This window comes from Papio anubis, chromosome X, assembly GCF_008728515.1.
Source record: "Papio anubis isolate 15944 chromosome X, Panubis1.0, whole genome shotgun sequence".
Classification (NCBI taxonomy): domain Eukaryota; kingdom Metazoa; phylum Chordata; class Mammalia; order Primates; family Cercopithecidae; genus Papio; species Papio anubis.
The window spans coordinates 79,212,797-79,231,589 of NC_044996.1; the positions used below are offsets into that span (position 1 = coordinate 79,212,797).

Here is an 18,793-nt window from a genome sequence, read left to right on the forward strand (position 1 = left end):
GAGTTTCAGTTTAACTAACATTTTGATGTCAGATAATTGATTTGAGATTTTTTTTAGTTTCTCCATAGGTTATTGGGGTACAGGTGGTATTTGGTTACATGTGTAAATTCTTTAGTGGTGCTTTGTGAGATTTTGGTGCACTCATCTCCCAAGCAGTATACAACACACTCTATTTGTAGTCTTTTATCCCTTGCCCCTCTCCCACCCTTCCCCCCAAGTCCCCAAAGTCCATTGTATCATTCTTATGCCTTTGCATCAGATTGATTTTTTTTATGAGATATATATCTCTTCCTTCATTTTCTGGACTGCTTTAGAAGTTTCTTTGTGTTGATTTTCAACTTTGTCTTAGATCTCATTGAGCTTCTTTGCAATCCATTCTTTGAATTCTTTATCTGTCATTTCTGAGTGTCCATTTTGGTAGGGATAATTGCTGAAGAGCTAGTGAAGTTCTTTAGTTGCATCAATACATTCAGATTTTCCATGGTGCCAGCATTTTTTTTTTCTGATAATAAAATATTTACTAAGATATACTTTAGGGAATATAGTAAATATAAAATTCAGGATCACAATATGAAGCAATTTCAAATCCTCTCAAAGGTCAACACAGCCCTCAAAACTCTGCAGATGTAAAACCACTGTAGAGACACTAAAAGCAATTTGACTAGTACAGAAGTGGATTTTCATGAACATTTACAACTAGAGCATATGAATACCTTTCAAGTGCAAAAACACACCGCATTACGTTAATGCAGCAACAATGCATTCATTATTGTTCTCATTAGTCATTAGTAGTCAACTTGCATAAAACATCAGATAAAAGCACAATGGAGTTCACAAAGTGGCCTAAAAAAATTAACCTGTCCTTGCAAAACACACATTGTAATGGAAGAAGAGACGTTAAAAAAAGTATATGCACACTATAGAAGCTGTGCTCATTGCAAGGATCTCAAGTGTCATTTACTTTTCTGTAAAATAAAATTACAAGAACCAGGCACAATTAATATTTGGGAGGCAGTGTGTTGCTAAAATTTCATTTAACTGGTTATTCAATGATTTTTTAAATCCCCATAAATCTTTTCTGTCCTGAGGTAGTTGCAAAATAAATCATAACTTGGATATCATCTAGAGCTGGGGCTTTGACTTTTTATTCATTAAAACTAGTTGTTGAGGCTGGGCATGGTGGCTCATGCCTGTAATCCCAGCACTTTGGGAGGCCAAGCGGGCGGATCACGAGGTCAGGAGATTGAGATCATCCTGGCTAACACTGTGAAACCCCGTCTCTACTAAAAATACAAAAAAAAAATTAGCCGGCCGTGATGGCAGGCGCCTGCAGTCCCAGCTATTTGGGAAGCTGAGGCAGGAGATTGGCGTGAACCCGCGAGGTGGAGCTTGCAGTGAGCTGAGATCCCGCCACTGCACTCCAGCCTGGACGACAGAGCAAGACTCCGTCTCAAAAATAAATAAATAAATAAAATTAAAAAAAAAAACTAGTTGTTACAGGAACTACCTTTAGATATTTAAAAGACAGTTGAGAAATGGGCCTCTTACTACACACACAAGATGATGGCTGTGGGAAAGAGAAATAGCTGCTTCAGAACATGAGAGATACTGTCCACCATTCCACCCTCCCCACCCATTTTAGATTCTTTATTGTGCAAAAACCCACCATGAACAACATAGTGAAAGCAGACAGATCATCATCCTTTGCTGTAGCCAGGGAAGAAAAGGTCTAGTAGAGTCTGCAGAATCTCATGGGGAATTATGATGTAATTCTGGCCAAGATCATTCCAGTAAGCAGGGCAGGAGAAAACCTGTGCCTTAAAGGAGCGCTGTAGGCAATCTTTACAGACATTGTGGAAGCACTCCGTTGTCACAGGCTGCTAAACTAGCTTCTGGCAGCAAACACACATAAAAGAACGTTCCAATTTTTTCAGAAAATTTGGTCCTTCCACAAGATATGCAAGCATTTCATCCCACAGCTTCTGGTTTTGACAGTCTTCTCTGATGAGATGTTGCTGTTGAGGAGTTAGTTGAAAAGTCTCAATTGCTTCTGCAGAATCTGATGCTTTGTATACTTTGGAGGCACTTAGACATCTGGAATCAGCCTTTTTGTGGTTCCACTGGCCTGCTTCTTTGACTCTCCTTTAGTCTTCTTCCTTTCTTTATCTGAAGGGTAACCTGCTGGATACTGTAAATGGAGACATAATCTCCTTAACCATTCTATTCCTTCAGAGGTCCAAGGAGCAGGTTCAACATCATCTCTTCTTAAAAGATAGTGCCAAATCAAGAATTCATCACTTGATGAAATCTCTGGCCAGCATTTCACTACCTTATAAATGCCATCATATCTGTTGCCTTCTTCGGGAGTTTATTTGCTGATCTTCCTCCCTTTAAAACTGCATATCACTCTGACTGGCTTGCCAGCTCTCAAATTCCAAGACTCTGCTCCAATTCTATCACCAAGTGGAGCATCACAGTTTAGGGCCAATGCCCTGTTCATGTTTGTTAATGTTTGATCATCTGAAGGTGTGCCAATTCTTTTATTACCAACAAGCTTTTTACCACCACTTCCAGTGTACAAGAACTCATCACCTCAGTCGACTTTATCTGCAAATCCACCAGCCAAGACAAGAGAATAAGCCCCATCATTACTTCGACCATGCAGTCCACCAACATGGGGTCTGTGAACACCTACTTCACTCACTTGAACTCTAAATCTCCAAGTTGATCCAACAGGAATAGGTCCATAAGGATTAGAAGAGACGATAGTACATTTTCTCATATGACCAACACAAGTCATTCTCCTGCACCAGTCTCTCTGGCTTTCAGTACTAGCGGATGGCATCTTTGCTTTCTTTTCGCGCATCTTGAGTCTTTCACCAGCCTTTACAGCTTAACTGGAATCAGTTACAGGAAGAACAATACCAGTATTCCTCTTCTGGGACCTTATCCAAAGGTGTATTCAAGCAGTAAATGTGATAAGCCACATTACATTCATCACATAGAAACTGCATGTTGGGTTCATGTTTCCCACCACATACAAGAAAGAAGCAAGAATGGCATTTCTTATCTGGGTCTCCAGAACATAGGTCACAGTCAGGGTTATTTCTCCTTAAAAACTTTACATCTGCAAACAAAAGAGGATGGGCTCCAGGTTTCTCAATCTTGAAGATTTCATCTACAGATACTATCTTGCACTCATTTAATGTTCCTTCAGAACCCTCCCCTCCCCACCTAGGAAAATTTTCACACGAAGTTCTTTTTTGGGCCTAGAGATTGCCTTCAATGTGGTAATTTCTGCATCAAACCAGAATCCTCTTTGTCTAGGACTTTCTGTGTTATAATTAACCATTACCACATCACCAGTATTTAGTTCCTTTCATTTCGAAATGGTTCTAGCTCGTGGTCTAAGGTCCTTGATATTCATTTCTAGAGTACCACTTTCTGGGTATTCATCATACTGGATATGGCAAATAACGTCTTCACCAGCAGCGACAGAGTCTGAATTAGATGTAGAGAGTACATTGTCCAATTTATTTATGTTCTCTTTGATTTATGATTTATATTTCCATTAGTCCTTTTACAAGAACTGCCATTCTTCAGTGGAGTTTTGCCACGTGACTGTCCATCAGAAGCTCTAGTAATGCTATGTATGTGTGCTTCAAACCAAGCACCAAGGCCGACATCTCTGGTATCCACCAATTCATTTACTTTATATAGTTCGAAGCTAGGATCAATAAGATGGGCATGAGCTGTTGTAGATGGCTGACTGGAAGGTCCCACCCTTGGAGCTTTCTTGGCTTTAGGTGGACTATCAGAACAGGGTTTAACCTCAATCTGCATAGATGTTCCAGGAAGATGATTAGGGTCTGGATAACTAGCAGCTGAATTATATCATTCAGTCCAACATCCTAGTCAAATAAGGTATATCCATTTTCAAACTGCTTACCCCGGTAGAAGAGGTGCTGGCACTCGGGCCGCACATCGAACAGCGCCCACATCTGCTCGCGCTGCTCCTCAATCGTCGCTTTGTGAGACATGTTCTCAAAGGTGCACGTCTTGGAGCCGTCGATGATGCGAACCTGGATCCACATCTTGGCACTGGGAGAGGAGCCGGTCCCATTTGTCTCCCCCTGCGCTCAAGGCGCCACACCCCGCCCCGTCCACGCCGCTTAGCCTGTGGCTTCGGCCCTCCGTGGCAGGCGGGTGAGCGCACACACTGGACCGACCCGGAATGACGCCGGACCCAACAGGAGGTGGCAACTCTCAGTCCTCGTGCCAGGCCACCGAGCTGAGAGATAACCGGAACCACTCTCTGTTGCCTCAGGCAACGGCCTGATTCATGGAGTGCTCAGTGGTCTAAGTTCTCTGCTCAGCCCCAGGGGGATGGGGGCCAATATAGGTGGGGCTTGACTGGGCAGGTCTGCCCAAAGGTCCCCCAAGGGAAGGCAGAAGCACCAGTACTGAGGGAGAATCTAGTGGGTGGCCACCAAGCACTCAGAGCTGTGCCTGGGTGTGGAGCTGGGAAACCTCAGACCCAAGTTCTCTGGATGAGGATGGGTGCTGACCTAAATTCTTAATCCAGAAGTGTGGGTACCTCAGATTCCTGGATATCTGCCTGGGGGTGGAGCGGAGAGGGCCTCCCTGCACCCGGATCTCTGCACAGAAAGGGTGGGGCAACTCAGGCTACCAATATGGACAAGAAGATGCCTTGAATGCCTGGAGATATACCTTGGCCTGGAGCAGAGGGGGGCGTCCCTGCACCAGGATCTCTGCACAGAAAGTGTGGGGCGGGTCAGGATGCTGATCTAGGTGAGCAGGCGCTCTGAATGCCTAGAGATCTACCTGTGTGTGGAATGGAGAGAGTCCTACTTCACCATGATTTATGCCCAGGAAGAATAGGGTAGCTCAGGCTGCTGAACCAGATGCCTGGAGATCTGCCTGGGTGTGAATTGGAGAGAGCCCCCCATACCATGATCTCTGCACAGGAAGTGTGGAGCAACTCAGGCTGCTAGTCCAGGTGAGCAGGTGCTCCAAATGCCTGGAGATCTGCCTATGTGTGGATTTAGAGGATTCCACTGTACCACAATCTATGCACAAGAAGAGTGTGGCAGCTGAAGCTGCTGATCCAGACAAGGAGATTCTCCAAATACCTGGAGATCTGCCTGTGTATGGAGCCTAGAGGGCCCTACTGCACCACAATCTATGTCTATGTCCATGAAGGGTGGGACAACTCAGGCTGCTGATCCAGGCAAGTCAGTGCTCCAAATACCTGGATTTCTTCCTGAGGGTGGGGCAGAGAGGGCCCTGTTGTACCATAATCTCAGAGGAGTAGGCTGGGGTACCCAGCAGTAGCACATGCAGACCAGTTCTAGGTTGCCAGCCTGGGCCTAGCTGCAAGACTTATTGCCCAGGGGAAACCACAGCTGTAGCAGCTCTCCTCCTCCCCTAAGGCTGCCACAGGGAAGAGCACCCTTCCAGTGCCTACTGCTGAGGCACTTTCCTCAGTTCTGGCTTTGGAGGCCTGTACACCACTCCAGAGTAGGTGTTCCAATCTCTGGCCTGAGATTAAAAGGCCTGCATGACCATGCAGCTGCATCACCAAAGAATGGATAACTTTGTATGTATCCAGATTAAAAATGGCATCCTTTTCTTAGTACAGGGTCTAAGAAAATGTTGGCAGTTTTTCCTGGTGTCTTTCTCTCACAACATCTCCAAGCCTGTCTCCAAGTTAGCACCAGGGCTTGGGAGAAACAGTATGCTCAGTAGGCCTGGGTTGCTCAGGTCCCTACCGGAAAGGTGAGTCACAGAGAGCAGCTCTCTTCCTCTTTCACATACTCGGGTTTCACTCACTTTTATCAGCTGGGCACCATCATGGAGGCTGTTTGCCCATGTTCTCGTCTCTTGGGTCTTGCGTGTCCTTCACAGTTCTGGTAGATTCCTATTTTCCTTCTTGAATTAAAGCTCATGGAGTTTATCTTCATGCACTATTTTACTATTTCCAAGTGGCTAAAGCATGCTAAAAGCCTCTAATCTGTCATCTTGGAAAAACATCTGTGATTTCTTTTAAAGGCCCCTTGTTTCCTCTAAATCATGGTTTCCTTGTCAGCATGATGGAGTCAATATTATTAGCTCTGCCTACCTCTTTTTGGTGACCAAATAACGTAAGGAACATACAAGTCCCAATTAGAGGTATTCTTAGAACAGTAAAGTTCTGGTTAGCCCTTCTGAATGTTTGTCATTTGTGTTTATTTTTTCAAAAAGCCAACTTTTAGTTTCATTTTTTTTTGTTTTATTTTAGTATCAATTTAATTTATTTCTGCTCTGATCTTTATCATGTCTTCTACTAAATTTGAGTTTAGTTTATCCTTGCTTTTCTAGTTCTTTAGGTGCATTGTTAGGTTTTTTATTTGAAATCTCTTCACTCTTTTGATGTAGGCATTTATTTCTCTAAACTTCCCTTTTAGTACTACTGCTTTTGCTATATTCCATAGATTTTGCTATGTTGTGTTTCCGTTTTCATTTGTCTCAAGAGAATGTTTACTTTGATGTTTCTTTGTTTATTTACCCGCTGAACGAACCGTCCGTTACTGAGATTGGGCTATTGATGTCTCCTATTATTATTTTGTTGTATTTCTCCCTTTAAATTCATTGTTTGTCTTATATAATTGGGTGCTCCAGTGTTAGGTGTATATATATTTACAATTGATATATCCTCTTGTTGAATTGATTTATTTATCACTTAACCTTCTTGGTTTCTATTTATAGTTTTTGACTTGAAGTCTCTTTTATCTAAGTACAGCTAGTCATGTTCCTTTTTGGTTTCCATATACATGGAATATCTGTTTCCATCGCTTCATTTTCAGTCTTTATGTATCTTTTTAGGTGAAATGAGTTTCCTATGAGCAGTATATCATTGAGTCTTGTTTCTCTAGCTGTTTAGCCACTCTGTCTTTTATTGGAGAATTTAGTCCATTTACATCCAAAGTTATTTTTGATATGTAAAGTCCTACTAATGCCATCTTGTTCCTTGTTTTCTGGTTGTATTGTAACTCTCTCTTTCTTACTGTTTCCCTTTCAGGAAAAATTATTTTACTGGGTGATATGTTTTAATTATTTCCTTTTTATTTTTTGGTGTATCTAAAGCAAGTTTCTGCTTTGTGGTTAACATGGTATTTAAAAAATGTCTTATGGATGTAGCAAGTTATTCTAAACAGATGAGAACTTAATTTTAATTACAGACAAAAGAATAGAAAGAAGCAAACAAAGGAAAACTAAAAAAAAACACTGTACTCTAACTTCATCCTTATCACATTTTGACTTTTTATTGTCTCAGTCTACATCTAGTATTTACACTTTCCAGTGAATTTTTTTATCTTTGAGTGTTTTCTTTTGCATGTTACCATTCTTTTCTTTTCTTTTTAAAATTATACATTAAGTTCTAGGATATATGTGCAGGACGTGCAGGTTTGTTACATGGGTATCATGGTGGTTTGCTGCACCTATCAACCCATTATGTACATTACGTATTTCTCCTAATGCTATCCCACCCCTAGCCCCTCACCCCCTGACAGGCCGTGGTGTGTGATGTTCCCCTCCCTGTGTCCATGTGTTCTCATTGTTCAACTCCCATTTATGAGTGAGAACATGAGGTGTTTGGTTTTCTGTTCCTGTGTTAGTTTGCTGAGAATGATGGTTTCCAGCTTCATCCATGTCCCTGCAAAATACACGAACTCATCATTTTTCATGTCTGCATAGTGTTCCATGGTGTATACATGCCACATTTTCTTTATCCAGTCTATCATTGATGGGCATTTGGGTTGGTTCCAAGTCTTTGCTCTTGTGAACAGTGCTGCAATAAACATACATGTGCATGTGTCTTTATTCTAGAATGATTTATAATCCTTTGGGTATGTACCCAGTAATGGGGTTGCTGGGTCAAATGGTATTTCTGGTTCTTGATCCTTGAGGAATCACCACACTGTCTTCAACAATGGTTGAACTAATTTACACTCCCAAAAACAGTGTAAAAGCATTCCTATTTCTCCACATCCTCTCCACAGCATCTGTTGTTTCCTGACTTTTTAATGATCGCCATTCTAACTGGTGTGAGGTGGTATCTCATTGTGGTTTTTTATTTGCATTTCTCTAATGAACAGTGATGATGAGCTTTTTTTCATATGTTTGTTGGCTGCATAAATGCCTTCTTTTAAGAAGTGTCTGTTAATATCTTTTGCCAACTTTTTGATGGGGTTGTTTGTTTTTTTCTACTAAATTTGTTTAAGTTCTTTGTAGATTCTGGATGTTAGCTCTTTGTCAGATGGATAGATTGCAAAAATTTTCTCCTATTTTGTAGGTTGCCTGTTCACTCTGATCCTAGATTCTTTTGCTGTACAGAAACTCTTTAGTTTTATTAGATTGTATTTGTCAATTTTGGTTTTTGTCACCATTGCTTTTGGTGTTTTAGTCATGAAGTCTTTGTCCATGCCTTTGTTCTGAATGGTATTGCCTAGGTTTTCTTTTGGGTTTTTTTGGTTTTAGGTCTTCCATTTAAGTCTTTAATCTATCTTGAGTTAATTTTTGTATAAAGTGTAAGGAAGGGATCCAGTTTCAGTTTTCTGCATATAGCTAGCCAGCTTTCCTAACACCACTTATTAAATAGGGAATCCTTTCCCCATTGCTTGTTTTTGTCAGGTTTGTCAAAGATCAGATGGTTGTATATGGTGGCGTTATTTCTGAGGCCTCTGTTCTGTTCCATTAGTCTATGTATCTGTTCTGGTACCAGTACCATGCTGTTTTGGTTACTGTAGACTTGTGGTATAGTTTGAAGTCAGGTAGCATCATGCCTCCAGCTTTGTTCTTTTTGCTTAGGATTTTCTTGGTATATGGGCCCTTTTTTGGTTCCATATGAAATTTAAAGTAGTATTTTCTAATTCTGTGAAGAAAGTCATTGGTAGCTTGATAAGGATAGCATTGAATCAATAAATTATTTTGGTCAGTATGGCCATTTTCACAATATTGATTCTTCCTATCCATGACCATGGAATGTTTTTTCCATTTGTTTGTGTCCTCTCTTATTTCCTTGAGCAGTGGTTTGTAGTTCTCCTTGAAGAGATCCTTCACATTCTTTGTAAGTTTTATTCCTAGGTATTTTATTTTCTTTGTAGCAATTGTGAACGGGAATTCACTCATGATTTGGCTCTCTATTTGTCTATTATTGGTGGATAGAAATGTTTGTGATTTTTGCACATTGATCTTGTATTATGAGACTTCGCTGAAGTTGTTTATCAGCTTAAGGAATTTTTGGACCGAGACAATGGGGTTTTCTAATTATACAATCATGTCATCTGCAAAGAGTGACAATTTGACTTCCACTCTTCCTATTTATTTTTTTCTCTTGCCTGATTGCCCTGGCCAGAACTTACAATACCATGTTGAATAGGAATGGTGAAAGAGAGCATCCTTGTCTTGTGCTGGTTTTCAAAGGGAATGCTTGCAGCTTTTGCCCATTCAGTATGATATTGGCTTTGGGTTTGTCATAAATAGCTCTTATTATTTTGAGATATGTTCCATCACTACCTAGTTTATTGAGAGTTTTTAGGATGAAGTGGTGTTGAATTTTATCAAAGGCCTTTTCCGCATCTATTGAGATAATCATGTAGTTTTTGCCATTGGTTCTGTTTATGTGATGGATTACATTTATTGATTTGCATATGTTGAACCAGCCTTGCATCCCAGGGATGAAGCCGAGTTGATCGTGGTGGATAAGATTTTTGATGTACTTCTGGATTCGATTTGCTAGTATTTTATTGAGGATTTTCGCATCGATGTTCATCAGGGATATTGGCCTGAAATTTTCTTTGTTTGTTGTGTCTCTGCCAGGTTTTGGCATCAGGATGATGCTGGCCTCATAAAATGAGTTAAGGAGGAGTCCTTCTTTTTCTATTGTTTGGAATGGTTTCAGAAGGAATAGTACCAGCACCTCTTTGTACCTCTGGTAGAATTTGGCTTTGAATCTGTCTAGTCCTGGACTTTTTTTGTTGGTAGGCTATTAATTACGGCCTCAATTTCAGAACTTGTTTTTGGTCTATTCTGGAATTTGACTTCTTCCTGGTTTAGTCTTAGGAGAGTGTATGTGTCCAGGAATTTATCCATTTCTTCTAGATTTTCTAGTTTATTTGCATAGAGGTGTTTACAGTATTCTCTGATGGTAGTTTGTTTATCTGTGGGATCAGTGGTGGTATCCCCTTTATCATTTTTCATTGTGTCTCTTTGATTCTTCTCTCTTTTCTTCTTTATTAGCCTGGATAGCAGTCTATCAATTTTGTTAATCTTTTCAAAACACAGTTCCTGGATTCATCGAGTTTTTGAAGGCTATTTTTTGTGTCTCTATCTCCTTCAGTTCTGCTCTGATCTTAGTTATTTCTTGTCTTCTTCTAGCTTTTGAAATTGTTTGATCTTGCTTCTCTGGTTCTTTTAATTATGGTATTGGGGTGTCGATTTTAGATCTTTCCTGTTTTCCCCTGTGGGAAGTTAGTGCTATAAATTTCCCTCCTAACACTGCTTTAGCTGTGTCCCAGAGATTCTGGTATGTTGTGTCTTTGTTCTCATTGGTTTCAAAGAACTTATTTATTTCTGCATTATTTTCGTTATTTACCCAGTAGTCATTGTTGTTCAGTTTCTATGTAATTGTGCAGTTTTGAGTGAGTTTCTTAATTCTGAGTTCTAATTTGATTGCACTGTGGTCTGTGACACTGTATGTTATGATTTCTGTTCTTTTGCATTTGCTGAGGAGTGTTTTACTTCCAATTATGTGTTCAATTTTAGAATAAGTGTAATGTGGTGCTGTGAAGAATGTATATTCTGATGATTTGGGGTGGAGAGTTCATTAGATGTCTATTAGGTCTGCTTGGTTCAGAGCTGAGTTCAAGTCCTGAATATCCATGATAATTATCTGTGTCATTGATCTGTCTAATATTGACAGTGTGGTGTTAAAGTCTCCCACTATTATTGTGTGGGAGTCTAAGTCTCTTTGTAGGTCTCTAAGAACTTGCTTTATAAATCTGGGTGCTCCTGTATTGGGTGTATATATATTTAGGATAGTTAGCTCTTCTTGTTGCATTGATCCATTTACTATTATGTAATGCTCTTCTTTGTCTTTTTCCATCTTTGTTGGTTTAAAGTCTGTTTTATCAGAGACTAGGATTGCAACCCCAGCTTTTTTTGCTTTCCATTTTGTTTTCTCCATCCCTTTATTTTGAGCCTATGTGTTTCTTTGCACATGAGATGGGTTTCCTAAATACAGCACACCAATGGGTCTTGACTCTTTATCCAATTTGCCCGTTTGTGTCTCTTAATTGGGGCATTTAGCCCATTTATATTTAAGGTTAATCTTGTTATGTGTGAATTTGATCCTGTCATTATGATGCTAGCTGGTTATTTTGTCCATTAGTTGATGCAGTTTCTTCATAGTGTCGATGGTCTTTATAATTTGGTATGTTTTTGCAGTGGCTGGTACCAGTTTTTCCTTTCCATATTTAGTGCTTCCTTCAGGAGCTCTTGTAAGGCAGGCCTGCTGGTGACAAAACCTCTCAGCATTTGCTTGTCTGTAAAGGATTTTATTTCTCATTCGCTAAGAAGCTTAGTTTGGCTGGATATGAAATTCTGGCTGAAAAATCTTTTCTTTAAGAATGTTGAATATTGGCCCCCCACTCTTCTGGTTTGTAGAGTTTCTGCAGCGAGATCCGCCACTAGTCTGATGGGCTTCCCTTTGTGGGTAACTTGACCTTTCTCCCTGGTAGCCCTTAACATTTTTTCCTGCATTTCAACCTTGGTGAACTTGATGATTATGTGTCTTGGAGTTGCTCTTCTCAATGAATATCTTTGTGGTGTTCTTTGTATTTCCTCAATTTCAATGTTGGCCTGTCTTGCTAGGTTGGGGAAGTTCTCCTGGATAATATCCTGAAGAGTGTTTCCACCTTGGTTCCATTCTTCTTGTGACTTTCAGGTACACCAATCAAACATAGGTTTGGTCTTTTCACATAGTCCCATATTTCTTGGATGCTTTGTTCATTCCTTTTTATTCTTTATTCTCTAATCTTGTCTTCACACTTTATTTCATTAAGTTGATCTTCAGTCTCTTATACTTTTTCTTCTGCTTGATTGATTCAGCTATTGATACCTGTGTGTGCTTCACGAAGTTCTGGTGCAGTGTTTTTTAGCTCCATCAGGTCATTTGTTCTTCTCTAAACTGGTTATTCTAGTTAGCAATTCCTCTAACTTTTTTTAAGGTTCTTAGCTTCCTTGCATTGGGTTAAAACAGAAGAGTTTGTTATTATCCACCTTCTGAAGCCTACTTCTGTCAATTCATCAAACTCATTCTCTGTGCCGTTTTGTTTCCTTGCTGGTGAGGAGTTGTGATCCTTTGGAGGAGAAGAGGCATTCGGGTTTCTGGAATTTTCAGCCTTTTTGTGCTGGTTTTTCCTCATCTTTGTGGATTTATCTACCTTTATTCTTTGATGTTGGTGACCCTCAGGTGGGATTTCTGTGTGGGCATCTTTTCTGTTGATGTTGATGCTATTCCTTTTTGTTTGATGCTATTCCTTTTTGTTTGTTAGTTTTCCTTTTAACAGTCAGGCCCCTCTGCTGCAGGTCTGCTGGAGTTTGCTGGAGATTCACTCCAGATCCTGTTTGCCTGGGTATCACCAGCCGAGGCTGCAGAGCAGCAAAGATTGCTGCCTGTTCCTTCCTCTGGAAGCTTCTTCCTAGAGGGGTACTTGCCAGATGCCAGCCAGACCTCTCCTGTTTGAGGTGTCTGTTGACCCCTGCTGGGAGGTGTCTCCCTGTCAGGAGGCATGGGGGTCAGGGACCCACTTGAGGAAGCAGTCTGTCTGTTAGCAGAGCTCGAGTGCTGTACTGGGAGATCCGCTACTCTCTTCAGAGACTGCAGGCAGGAACGTTTAAGTATGTTGAAGCTGCACCCACAGCTGCCCCTTCCCCCAGGTACTCTGTCCCAGGGAGATGGGGGTTTTATCTATAAGCCCCTGACTGCGGCTGCTGCCTTTCTTTCAGAGATGCCTTGCCCAGGGAGGAGGAATCTAGAGAGGGAGTCTGGCTACAACAGCTTTGCCGACCTGCTGGGCTCCGCCCAACTTGAACTTCCTGCTGGCTTTGTTTACACCATAAGGGGAAAACCACCTACTTAAGCCTCAGTAATGGTGGATGCCCCTCCCCCCCAAGCTCAAGCATCTGAGGTCGACTTCAGACTGCTGTGCTGGAAGCGAGAATTTCAGGCCAGTGGATCTTAGCTTGCTGGGGTCTGTGGGGGTGGGACCTGCTGAGCTAGACCACTTGGCTCCCTGGCATCAGCCTTCTTTCCAGAAGAGTGAACAGTTCATTCTCACTGGCATTCCAGGCACCACCAGGGTATGGAAAAAAAAAAGAAAAAAAAAGAAAAAAAAATAAACTTCTGCAGCTAGCTCAGTGTCTGCCCAAATGGCCACCCAGTTTTGTGCTTGAAACCCAGTGCCCTAGTGGTGTAGGCACCCGAGGGAATCTCCTGGTCTATGCGTTGCAAAGACCATGGGAAAATCATAGTATCTGAGCCTGAGTGCACTGTTCCTCACGACATGGCCCCTCCTGGCTTTCCTTGGCTAGGGGAGGGAGTTCCCCAACCCCTTGTGCTTCCTGGGTGAGGCAACACTTCATCCTGCTTCAGCTTGCCCTCCGTGGGCTGCACCCACTGTCTAACCAGTCCCAATGAGATGAACTGGTTATGTAAGTGGGAAATGCAGAAATCACCCACCTTCTGTGTTGATCTCGCTGGGAACTGCAGACCAGAGCTGTTGCTGTTTGGCCATTTTCGCATTCTTTTCTTTTTACATGAAGATCTTTCTTTAACACTGTTTGTAGAACCTGTCTAGTTCTACAAAGTTCTAGTGAATTTCCTCAGTTTTGTTTGTCTGGGAAAGACATTATCTGTCTTTCATGTTTGAAGGAAAGCTTTATTGGGTGCAATATATTCTTAGTGTCAGTTTTTTTCTTCAGCATTTCAAATATGTCATCCTGCTCTTTCCTGCTTTGCATGATTTCCACTGAGAAGGCTGTTTCCCTACAAATTAAAGCTTCATTATATGTTATTTCCCTATTTTCTCTTGATGCTTTTAGGATTTTCTCTTTGTCCTCAACCTTTGAGAGTCTGACTAATTTTTGTTTTAGTATAGTCTTGTTTTTCTTGAATCTGTTTAGGTGTTTATGAACTTCCTGTGCCTGGATATTTATATCTTTGTCTAGGTTTGGAAAGTTTGGTGTTTTTTCTTTAAAAAAAAAAAAAGACATTTATTCAGCATCATGATCAGGCTATTACATTTAGCAATCAACAGCATGGGTGCAAAAAACAAAAAAAATCTACATTAAAAACTTTTGTTCAAATGCTTTACATTTTCCACAGAACAGAAACCAAAATAACCTGTATACAATTAGTCACAAATACAGTCCTTGAGTTTTTTTCCCCATACACATGAGTATTTGTCTAAAACACAACTTCTTTGTAGCAGCTAGGTCCTGCCATCACTGTGCTTGGCTGAGTTCACAAATCTTGTAACCTGTAGCTTCCCTGTCACTTCTCTGGCTCTCCTCTCCTGCTAAGATTTTTTCCTAATTAAAATCTTCTGCCACTGCCATAGCCACTGCTGCTACTGGAACTGCCACAGCCACCTTGGTTCTGTGGTTTGGCAAAGTATTGGTCTCTGCCACCATAGGGGCCAGAGCTTCTGCCTCCAAAGTTTCCTCCTTTCATGGGTCCAAAATTTGAAGACTGATTGTTGTAATTGCCAGAATCATTGTAGCTTCCAACTCCTCCAAATTTGCTTCCATCATTACCAAATCCATTATAGTCATTCCCACTGCCACTATATCCACCACCACTATGGCTGCCACCAAAGCCACCATGACCACTGAAGTTTCCTCTATGACCAAAGTTGTCATTCCCACCAAAATAACCTCCAGGACCACCACCAAAGTTTACAGAACCACTTTGACCTCTTTGACTGGATGAAGCACTAGCCATCTCTTGCTTTGACAGGGCTTTCCTAACTTCACAGTTGTGGTCACTCACAGTACGTTATTTCTGAATGACATTCTTATCCACGGAGTCATGGTCATCAAAGGTTATAATAGCAAAGCCCCTTTTCTTGCCACTGCCTCAGTCAGTCATGATTTCAATCGCTTCAATTTATCCATACTGTTCAAAATAATCTCTTAGGTGATGTTCTTCAGTGTCTTCTTTAAGGCCACCAACAAATATCTTTTTCACAGTTAGGTGGGCACCTGGTCTTTGAGAATCTTCTTTTGAGACAGCTCTCTTTGGTTCCACAACTCTTCCATCCACCTTGTGTGGCCTTGCATTCATGGCTGCATCCACCTCCTCCACAGTGGCATATGTAACAAACCCAAAGCCCCTGGAGTACTTGGTGTTTGGATCTCTCATTACCACACAGTCCATGAGTGTTCCCCATTGCTCAAAATGGCTCCTCAGGCTCTTTCCGGTTGTTTCAAAGCTCAACCCTCCAATGAAACATTTCCTCAGCTGTTTGGGCTCTTTAGGAGACTCTGACTTCGACATGACAGCAGGGAGAAGAGAGACTTTAACGGTACTTCTTCAGCGTCGTCTACAGGCAGAAAGGCGAATAAACTACATATTTATTGCTCTTTCTCAACTCCCTCTTGAATGTCAATATTTCTTAAATTTGCTTTTTTTTTTTAGGTTAATCCACATATCTTGTAAGCATTCTTCATTTCTTTTTGTTCCTGTTTCTTCTATGACTGTTTTCAAGTATGCTGTCTTTGAATTTATTCCTTTTTTTTTTTTTTTGCTTGATTTATTCTGCTACTGAGAGACTCATATGCTTTTTTCAGTTCTGTAAATGTATTTCCAAGTCCCAGCATTTCCGTTTGATTTTTAAAATTTCAATCTTTTTGTTTAATTTACCTGAAAAACTTCTGAATTGTTTAATGGTTAATCTTGGAGTTTGTTGAGTTTCCTTAGATGTGCTGTTTTGAATTGTTCATCTAAAAGCTCACACATTGCCGTCTCACCAGGGTCAATCACTGGCTCCTTGCTTTGTCCATTTGGGGAAGCTATGCTTTCATGTTTGCTTTTATTTTTTCTAGACTTGTATCTATGAAAGATTAGTGATTTACTCCAGTCTTTGCTGGCTGGCTTGCTTTGGTATTTCTATGGTATGTTTGTTTACAAGCTCTTTGAAGTTTGCCTGTTGAGCACCCTTAATCCTAGATCATTGCCTACTTATCGGCACTAGATAGCACCTTAAGCCCAGGATTGCCTCAATTCTTGGTCACGTTTGGAGAACTGCCCATCCAAGATAAAGGGGTTTCCAAAGGGAATAGCCTGGTTGTGTGGGAAGGCTGGCTACAAGTTCTTGCTCAGAGTACCCATGATGCATGCCTCCTCCAGCATGGTGCTGCTGAAAGCCACTCTTATTTGGCATCCCTTTTGGTTCAGATAAAGAGCAGAATTTTTCATGTTGGGGTTGCTAGTCACATCTCCCTTCTTTATCTCTAGCTTCCCTCAAAATGTTTCCTCCCTATAGGCACTTACAATATTTTTGTGGGTTGAGACACAAACAGTTTTCCTGTGAGAGTACAAGATAGTGTGGAAGCTGACTCTCTGCCTCAGTCTGACTTTTTCTAGTGTAGAAACTGTGAGTCCAGGGGGAATTGTCCATGCACAGTGCCCAGCAGATTTGGGGAGAGTCCATTCATCTTAGTGTCCACTTGAAGTTCTTTTTACTTCTCTGTGGTCCTGGGGAAATCCCAGCGTCAGATTTTAGTTCTTGATATTTCTGGTTGAAATCTTGATGCTAGATATTGTTTGTTTGTTTGTTTTGGGTTTTGGTGGTTTTTTTTTTTTTTTTTTTTTTCTGTCTTTGGAGATGAGTGAAGACATATTGCTTCTATTCTATTCTGCCATTTTGGTAATATCACTCCCTTTATGTCTTCCATTTATTTTATTTGTCTAATTGCTCTGGCTAGACTTTTCAGTACTATGATGAACAAAAGTGGTGAGAGTGGGTATCTTTGTCTTTCTTCTGGTCTTAGAGAAAAATCACTCAACTTTTCACCACTGAGTATAATACTAGCTGTGGGCTTGTCATAGATGACCTTAATTATGTTGAGGTATAGTGCTTTTATACCAAATTTGTTGAATTTTAATCATGAAAGTAGTTGGATTTTGTCAAATGCTTTATCTGCATCTATTGAGATGATAAGATTGTATACTTTATTCTGTTAATTTGGTGTATAGCATTTATTGATTTGTACATGTTAAACCATCACTGCATCCCAAAGATGAATCCCAGTTGATTGTGGTATATGATCTTTTAAATGTGCTGTTGAATTTAGCTTGCTAGTATTTGGTTGGAGATTTTTGCATCTATGTTCATCAGAGATATATGTGTGTAAATTTCTATTCTTTTGGAGTCCATATCTGCCTTTGGTATTAGGGTACTGCTGGCCTCATAAAATGAGTTTGGACCTGTTCTTTCTTCTTCAGTTTTTTGGGAGAGTTTGAGAAGTGTTGGCATTAATTACTCTTCAAATATTTGATAGAGTTCACTATTGAAGCCATCTTATTCTGGTGTTTTCATTGTTGGGAGGTTTTATTACTGATTTAATTTCCTTGCTCATTATTGATTGTTCCATATTTGCTATATTTCCATGAGTCAGTCTTGGTAGGTTGTATGTTTCTAGGAATTTATCCATTTCTTCTAGGTTATCCAATTGTTGGAATATGATTTTTCACAGCATTGTCTTATGATCGTTTGTATTTCTGTGGCATTAGTTTTTGTTTTTTTTTTTTTTTTAATTTATTTATTATTATTATACTTTAAGTTGTAGGGTACATGTGCATAACGTGCAGGTTTGTTACATATGTATACTTGTGCCATGTTGGTCTGTTGCACCCATCAACTCGTCATTTACATCAGGTATAACTCCCAATGCAATCCCTCCCCCCTCCCCCCTCCCCATGATAGGCCCCGGTGTGTGATGTTCCCCTTCCTGAGTCCAAGTGATCTCATTGTTCAGTTCCCACCTATGAGTGAGAACATGCGGTGTTTGGTTTTCTGTTCTTGTGATAGTTTGCTAAGAATGATGGTTTCCAGCTGCATCCATGTCCCTACAAAGGACGCAAACTCATCCTTTTTTATGGCTGCATAGTATTCCATGGTGTATATGTGGCTGTGGCATTAGTTTTAATGCCTTCTTTTTAATTTATAATTTTATTTTTGAGACTGAGTCTTTCTCCATCGCCCAGGCTGAAGTGCAGTGGTGTGATCTCAGCTCACTGCATCCTCTGCTTCCCAGGTTCAAGCGATTCTCCTGCCTCAGCCTCCCAAGTAGCTGGGATTACAGGTGCACACCACCACACCTGGCTAATTTTTTTGTATTTTTAGTAGAGACAGTGTTTCATCGTGTTGACCAGGCTGGTCTCAAACTCCCGACCTTGTGATCTGCCCGCCTCAGCTTCCCAAAGTGCTGGGATTACAAGCATGAGCCACTGTGCCTGGCCTTTAATTTATAATTTTATTTATTTGTGTCCACTCTCATTTTTTTCATGGCTAGTCTTGCTAAAGATTTGTCATTTTTTTTAACAAAACAACTTTTATTTTCATTAATTGTTTCTATTTTGTTCTACTGTTTTATTTATTTCTGCTCTGTTCTTTATTATTCCTTTACTTCTACTAGCTTTGCACTTAGGTTGTTCTTTTCTAGT

General features: G+C 40.6%; 2 pseudogenes; both read right to left on the reverse strand.

Moving 5' to 3' along the window:
* Positions 1–1,697: 1,697 nt before the first annotated feature.
* LOC116271801 lies at positions 1,698–5,449 on the reverse strand (annotated as a pseudogene).
* Positions 5,450–14,473: 9,024 nt separating this feature from the next.
* LOC100998509 lies at positions 14,474–17,876 on the reverse strand (annotated as a pseudogene).
* Positions 17,877–18,793: the final 917 nt, after the last annotated feature.